Here is an 8746-nt window from a genome sequence, read left to right as displayed (position 1 = left end):
TTTTTTTTTTAACATCTTTATTGGGGTATAATTACTTTACAATGGTGTGTTAGTTTCTGCTTTCTAACAAAGTGAATCAGTTATACATATACATATGTTCCCATATCTCCTCCCTCTTGCGTCTCCCTCCCTCCCACCCTCCCTATCCCACCCTTCCAGGCTGTCACAAAGCACCGAGCCAATATCCCTGTGCCATGCGGCTGCTTCCCACTAGCTATCTACCTTACTACGTTTGTTAGTGTGTATATGTCCATGACTCTCTCCCGCCCCGTCACAGCTCACCCTTCCCCCTCCCCATAACCTCAAATCCGTTCTCTAGGAGGTCTGCGTCTTTATTCCTGCCTTACCCCTAGGTTCTTTGATTCCAATTTTGGTATATGTGCTTCCAAAGTGAGCACTATCCTTTCTTTTATTTCCCAAGATGAAGGATGTAATGGCTAAAACAAACATGTAACCATGAGATAAATTGGAGTATGCCATTGACTGAAGAGTCATGTTTATTTCTATAAAATATAAATAAGATGAGACGTATGAATGGAGAAGGAGCAAGAGATATCTAGAAATGCAGAAGAAAAAGCAGTAGGAAGAAGGTATACTTTCAGACAGAGCCACAAAGGCACCCTAGGCTCAATGGGTGCAGACAAAAACAAGGCAGGTTTTTAGAAGAAAAGTATTTTTTAAAATGGGGGCAGGGAAGTAATTAGAACTTAGCTTTAGAAACACTTACCAAGTTTTCTTCCAATATTTTACTTTCACCTTTTCCTCCTGCCTCAAGCCCTGTTTACACAGCGTTTAGGAAAACAGTGTGACTCCACACTTGTAAAAAAATAATCAAATTGTTTAGGACAGGAACATTACCTTAAACTTATAATTGCACACCTATATTTTCAGAAGTGTGAGATTCCATACCATGTACCAGGCTCTGTTTTGGCACTGAGAATAAAAAATGGAGCAAAACACATTTCCTGTTTCAGTGGAAGTTATACCTCAGTGGCGGGAAGCAAACTATATATATATATATATATATATATATATATATATACACATATATGTAGTATACATACATATATATATGTAGTATATGTAGAGCATTATATTATATATATATAATGTAGAGCAATAAAGCAGGTAAGTTGGAAAGGTAACACTGATGTAGCTCATTGTTCTATCGAGATTTACTGGGGGAGAGTTTTCCTTTAATATCTTATCTGAGAAGAGTCCTGAAGCAGATGCCAAATTTGGCCACGCCCTGGGCCAAGGACACTTCAGATGAAGAAATAACAAATGCAAAGTCTAGGAGCGAAACTTCCTTGGCTTGTTCACAGAACAGCAAGGAGGCTTGTGTGACTGAAATAATGGTAAAAGAAGCTTGTATTTTGAGCTAAATGGGCAAGAAGAGAAGTGAAAAAGTTGAGGTAAGAAATGTAATGAGAAAATTATATAGGGCTGTGTAGGTCTTAGAAATAACTTACAGCTTTCCTGAGGTAAGATATGAAAATGCAATCAACCAATTTGTCCTACATGGCATTTACAGCACACTCCATCCAAAAAAGCAGAATGCATTCACATGCACATAAATCATTACCAAGATTGATCATATTGTGGACAATGAGATAAGTATCATTAATTTAAAAGTGTTTCCTTTTTTTATTTTTTCAAACTTGTTAATTTTTTATACAATTTTTAAAGGTTACTTTTCAGTTACAGTTATTTCAAAATATTGGCTATATTCCCTGTGTTGTACAATGAATCCTTTAGCTTGTCTTACACCTAATAGTTTGTACCTCTGACTTCCCCACCCCTATGTTGCCCCTTCCCCCTTCTCCTCACTGGTAACCATTAGTTTGTTCTCTGTATCTGTGAGTCTGCTTCTTTTTTGTTATACTCACTAGCTTGTTGTATTTTTTAGATCCCACATTTAAGTGACATCATACAATATTTGTCTTTCTCTCACTTATTTCACTTAGCATGATGCCCTCCAAGTCCATCCATGTTGCTGCAAATAGCAAAATTTCGTTCTTTATTATGGCTGAGTAGTATTGAATGAATATGGAAATAGAACATATCAGAATATGTGAAAAATCACTAAGACAATACTAAGAGGAAACTTATAGCACAGAAAGTTTATAACAGAAATCACTGAGAGACTCAAATACTGTACCTTAGCTTTCACCTTAAGAAACAGAAGAGCAAATATAAAGTGAGGAGAAGAAAAGAAACAATAAAAATCGAAGTGGAAATCAACGAAATAGGAATCTCCAAAATGATAAAGTATAAGAAGCCAAAAACCAATTCCTTGAAATAAATAAATAAATTTGAAAAACACTCTAGCCAAGTGAATAAGAAAAGAGAGAGCAGACACAATTTTCGATATCAGGCTGAGAGAGATATCACTACAGATTCCACGGCTATTAAAAAGAAAGTGAAGAAATACTAAGAACGACTTTTGCCTATGACTTTGACAGTTTATATGATATGGACAAATTGCTTATGTGACACAAACTACCAAAATCCTTGCAAGAAGAAACCGACAATCTGAACAACTCTGTATCTACTAAGGAAATTGAAACTGTAGCTAAATCCTTCCCAGACCCAGAGTTTCACTGATGAATTCTACCAAATATTTTCAGAAAATATAATACCAATTCTATACAAAGTTTTTCAGAAAATTTAACAGAATCGAATATTTCCCAACTCTTTCTATGAGCATAATCTTGAAGCAAAACCAAAGACATAACAAACGTAAACTCTGCTTATCGTGGTGATCATTTTGAAATGTACAGAAATATCAAATCACTATGTTGTGTAACAGGAACTAACATGGTATTGTAAGCCAATTATATTTCTCAATCAAACAAACAAGCTCATAGAAAAAGAAATAGATGTGCAATTACCAGAAGCGGAAGGTGGGGGTAGGGAGGAATTGGATGAAGGCAGTCAAAACGTACAAATTTCCAGTCATGAGATAAATAAGCAAATGTACAACATGATAAATATAAGGAACTCTGCTCTATGTTATACATGGAATTTGTTAAGAGAGTAAATCCTAAGAGTTCTCATCACAAGGAAAATAGTTTTTCTATTTCTTTAAGTTTGTATCTATATGAGATGATGGGTGTTCACTAAACTTACTGTGGTCATCATTTCGTGGTGTATGCAAGTCTAATCATTATGCTTTATACCTCAAACTTATACAGTGCTGTATGTTAATTATATCACAATAAAACTGGAAGGGAAAATAAGTAAACTGCACATCGGTATCTCTCATGAACATAGACACAAATATTCTAAACAAAATATTATCAGATCAAATCTAATGATATATAAAAGGGACAATGCACCATTTCCACCTAAGATTTGTCTGAATAATTTAAGATTTATTTAACAGTAAAAAACCAATCAAGTTTAGAATCAATTAGTCCTCTGATTCATTGCTCCTGAAAAGCTATTTTCCTTAGGAGTTAGTCCCCTGGGCCAATATACTAATTTCCAGAGAATCAAGAACTTAGGAAAAATACAGATTCAAAAACCAGTTTTTTTTTAGTTTATTTTTAGTTTTGAAGAATATGACGCTTAATAGCATTTGCCTTACAACACTGAATATTGTTCATATCAGAGTGGTTGCAATCTCTGCCTGCTGAATAGCTAATGAAGGTGATAATTAATGGGAACATATGCACAATACAATTCAATTGATTGCCATTCACAAGACCTTAGAAGAAAGCTACAGGGACTTGAAGAATTAGTTATGTTTTCTATAATCTTTATTTGTTCACAAGTCAGCCTTTTTTGTTTTGGAAAATACTACCTTAGATTATTCCTAACACACATACATATGTACATATATACACACATAAATAAAACAACTCTGCTTTTATTTTTTTTAACTTTTTGTTTTGTATTGGAGTATATCCGATTAACAATGTTGTGATAGTTTTGGGGGCACAGCAAAGCAACTCAGCCATACACATACGTGTATCCATTCTCCCCCAGATTCCCCTCCCATCCAGGCTGCCACATAACATTGAGCAGAAAAGTTGAAGATTTTTTCAAAATTTTTTATTTATTTGGCACAGGACTTTCGTTGCCACATGCAGGATCTATTTCCCTGAACAGGGATCGAACCTGGGACCCCAGAATTGGGAATGCAGAGTCTTAACCACTAGACCACCAGGGAAGTCCCAAACAACTCCCCTTTTAAACAGCAGTAGCTTCCAAAATATTTCAGACTATTTCTTACACCTTTAAATCATACATATGTAACAAATTCTTCCTTTTATAAGTTGTTTTAACACCAATATGTTATTCAAATGTAGACTATTTTGAGACATAGTGGAGTCTCAGTAAGTGTACATTAAAAGCTTATATTTGGAACTATCTCCTCCTATTAGCTTGCATGGTCAGCTCTAGGATATTAGCTATTAATTTCCAAGGAAGATTTTTTTTTGGGAAAATATTATTAGATTTAATTTTCAGTTATTTATAAGCAACAATGAATTCACTAAATTCACTTAAAATCTTTATTTCCATAAATTAATAACCTTAAGCCCAAGAAACATGAATAAAATTACATCAAAGTACATCATAAGCAGATTTCTCAAAAGCAATAAAAAAGAGATTTTTTTTAAAGCCAGCAAGAAAAAAAAGACACACTAAGATACACTAAATAAGAAAAAAAATTTCTTGTTGGAAACAATGCAAGCAAGAAGAGAGTGGCCAATTATCTTTAAAGAAAGTACTAAAGGACAAACAATGACGAAACTACTATTCGATACCAGTGAAAAAAATCTTTTTAAAATAAAGGAGAAATAAAGATTTATTTTCTACCAGCAACAGCAAAGGAATTCTTCAGGAAGAAAGAAAACAATTTTAGATGGGAATATGAATTTTCACAAAAGAATGTAGGCCACCAGAAATGGTGAATATGAGTAAATATGCATTATCCTTTTCTAGTTATTTGTCTCTTTTCAAAATGTTGTCCTTTAAGCAAAAATAAAAATAATGAGGTCTGAGGTATGTAAACTATGCAGATTTAAATGTTTGAAAAACAATAGCAGAAAGGCTGAGAGAGAGAAGAAATAGAAGTATAATACTACAAGTTTCTTATGCTATATATGACATGGTATATGACACTTTAATGTAGATTGTTCTTAATAACCTAAAATTGGAAATAACTCAAGGGTCTTTCAACAGATGAATCAATAATCATTTTATGGCATATTCATTGTACTTAGTAATAAAGAAGAATGAACTATCAGTAACTGTAATAGCATAGATAAATCTCAAAATAAATATCCTTAGTGAAATAAAAAACTAGACCAAAAAATGCACATAGTGTATGATATCATTTACTTGAAATTCTAGAAAATATATGGTGACAAAAAGTATGTTAGTGGTTGTCTGAAGGCAGGGTGTGGCTGGGAGGCATGGGGAAAGGAATTACTAAAAGGTATGAGGAATTTGGGGGACTAATGGTTATGTTCATTAGTTTGTGCTGATGTTTTCACAGGAAGATAATTTTGCTGAATCATAAATTTGTGTGCTTTATATATTTATTTATTACAATTGGATCAAACTTTATTTAATACATCATGCTTAAATTATTTTTATTTTAGGAATGTAAGTTGATTTTAAAATTGGAAAAGCTGAACAGTTATCACATACATGGGGGAAAAAAGAAAACCGTTCTTATCTTGAGAGATAGAGAAAAAGCACTTGCTAATATTTAACACACATTCATGATAAAAACTCATAACTGTAACACACTACATGATAAATATTTCCTCACTTTGATAAAAAGCATTTACCATATCTTTAGTCAACATCATAATTAATAGTGACATTGAATTATGTCCCTCAGAGATGAAGAAAAAGAAAACAATACCTAAAGTCACCACTTCTATGCAGCATTATAGTAGAGATTCTAATTAGTGCAAGAAAGTCAAACATGAAGAATGGCTGAGTAAATGAATAAATGAATGAATGAAGACATAGAATATTTGAAAAGGAGCAACAAATTGTCATTACTGATAGATGGAATTATTATATCCACAGAAAAGTTCAACAGAATTTACAAACTATTTAGTAAGGTAATTAGAGAGTTGAGCACAAAAAAGAAAAAGACTCTAAAGGAGATAGCATTTATCTTAAACATAAAAATGTTAAGGATAAACCTAACAAAAGATCTGCAAGATTTCTACACTAAAACCTATAAAATATTTAGTGAAATTAAAGAGATCTAAGTAAATTTAAAGAGATACTTTTGTGGGCAGAAAGACCCAGTACTGTAAGGATGGCAATTTTCTCAACTTGGTAAATTCAATACACTCTCACAGAATGTTATGAGTATGTGTGTGTGTGTGTGTGTGTGTATGCCTGTGTGTGTCACTGTGTGTGTAGACAACCTGATCTATATATATATATATATATATATATATATACAAAATATAAATAATCAAGAAAAAATAATGCACAGTGCTAGACAATTAGACCAATGCAACAGAATAGAGAGTAAACACACACACACACACACACACACACATACCCCTTCATCTGATTTAGGACAGTGGGAAACCATGGTTGATTTAATAACTGGTGCTGGGTAAACTGGATGTTCATATGGAAAAATACTTAATTTCTAACTGTACATGCAATTCCTAATGGTAAAATCATTAATGCTTTTAGAGAAAAAAAGTGTAATCATGACATTGAGGTAGGTGAAAATTTCTTAAACATTATATTAAAAGCCCTATTAATAAAGATAAAAATGGGGCTTCCCTGGTGGCACAGTGGTTGAGAGTCCGCCTGCCGATGCAGGGGACACAGGTTCGTGCCCTGGTCCGGGAAGATCCCACATGCCGCGGAGCGGCTGGGCCCGTGCGCCATGGCCGCTGAGCCTGCGCGTCCGGAGCCTGTGCCCCGCAACGGGAGAGGCCACAACAGTGAGAGGCCCGCGTACCGCAAAAAAAAAAAAAAAAAAAAAAGATAAAAATGAAGCATTAATACATTAATACTAATAACTTCTGAGAATAAAAGGGATACTATTAATATGGTGAAAAAAATCCCCAATAGTAGGATATATATATATCTGACAAAAGAATTTTATTCAGAATGTATAACAAGTTCTACACATGGAGATGTAAATCTCTCCCATTGATAAAAATTCTTCACCAGACACGTCACACAAAATAATATTCAAATGACAAGTAAGCATACAAGAAGGTGCTCAACTTTATTTTTCATCACAGAAACGCAACTTAAAAATAAAACACTGCATACCTATCAGAACAACTACCACGAAAAAGACAGGGCCAAGTGTTAGTGAAACCTGAAACAACTGAAGCTCATAAAGTGCTAATGATGTATACATATCTTTAATCACTTTGGAAAACAATTTGGTAGTATCTACTAAAGTTTTACATATACCAAATGATTCAGCAAGCCTATGTCTATTTATCCACAAGGAAATTCATAGAAATATTTCCCAAAAGACATGAACAAAATTGCCCATAGCAGGTATTATTCTTAATAATGCTAAACTAGTCTATTTTAAAATATTAAGCATGGGAAAACAAACATACAAAAACCAGCTAAATACAACTAAATTATTTTGTAATACTAAATATTTCAGAAGTAATATTTCTCTCTAATATAAAAATCTTAATCTAAATTCAGTTATATATTGATGAAATTCTAAAAGCTATTTATAAAATTTATTGGAAAGAATTACTGCATGAGTACAGAGAAGCAAATTTTAACAAAGAAGAATATGAGACGATCTTGATTAAATATATATTAAACTACCATAAAGTGATAGTAATTTAAAGAGAACAGCGTTGATACAGAAATTTAAAAATAAAACAATTTAAGAGAATAGAAATTTCAGAAAAAGACCTTTTCACATATAGACATATTTTACGTAATAAATAACACATGTCATATAATGGAAAGATAATGGACAATTGTTATCTCAACATGAGATAATGTTGCGATAATTGGCTATTCATTTTAGGAAATATTGTAAACATATTTCATAATACCAGCAGAAGTAAATCCCAGAAGAGTTAAAGCTTTAAGTTTAAAACTATAGGCTCCTAATTTCTGCTAATGGTTGTCTTTATTAATAAGATCCATCTTAGTGCTGAAAATAAGTATACTAGATAAAGTTTTTTTTAAATCTTAGCACAAAATGTCTGAAATACATACTGAGGTCAAAATATACTAAGGTCAAAACTGAAGAGGAAATGGAACACAACTGTGCTTTTTTCTAAGAGGCATTATCTAATCCCAGTAAACTGGGATTATGGTTCTAATTACCTCCCAAAATAAAAGGGACATAAATCAAAACCCAGAGCCCATGCTGGGGATTCAACTCATCACAAAATGAGGTAGTAATCCAAAGTAAGACACCCTCAGTGGAAGCAAGAGCTGGAATTAAACCAGCCATCATGCATATTTACAGCTTGTGTTCACATGTTCTAGAAGGTCGAAGAAGCACAAGCCATCAAATTGTTTTAAAGTAGCTCTGGACTACAAAGGCCTTTAGGAACACAGTGGACATGGCTAGGCAAACTCTATACAAATAGATTTTGAAATGGTCAACATGAGGTCAAAGATACCGGGTACAGAGGAAAACAACAATGCCTGAGAATAAACACAAATGACAGCCGGGAGAAACAGTTAGGTGAAAACATCAGATACTGGACCAAATGGACATAGGTTATTGAAAATATAAAACTATAGTAAC

Source organism: Aethalodelphis obliquidens, unplaced genomic scaffold (genome assembly GCF_003676395.1).
Source record: "Aethalodelphis obliquidens isolate GAN/ISIS:26980383/991018 unplaced genomic scaffold, ASM367639v1 scaffold6, whole genome shotgun sequence".
NCBI classification, from domain to species: domain Eukaryota; kingdom Metazoa; phylum Chordata; class Mammalia; order Artiodactyla; family Delphinidae; genus Aethalodelphis; species Aethalodelphis obliquidens.
The sequence above is the reverse complement of the archived record's forward strand: the minus strand, read 5'-3'. Positions refer to the sequence as shown.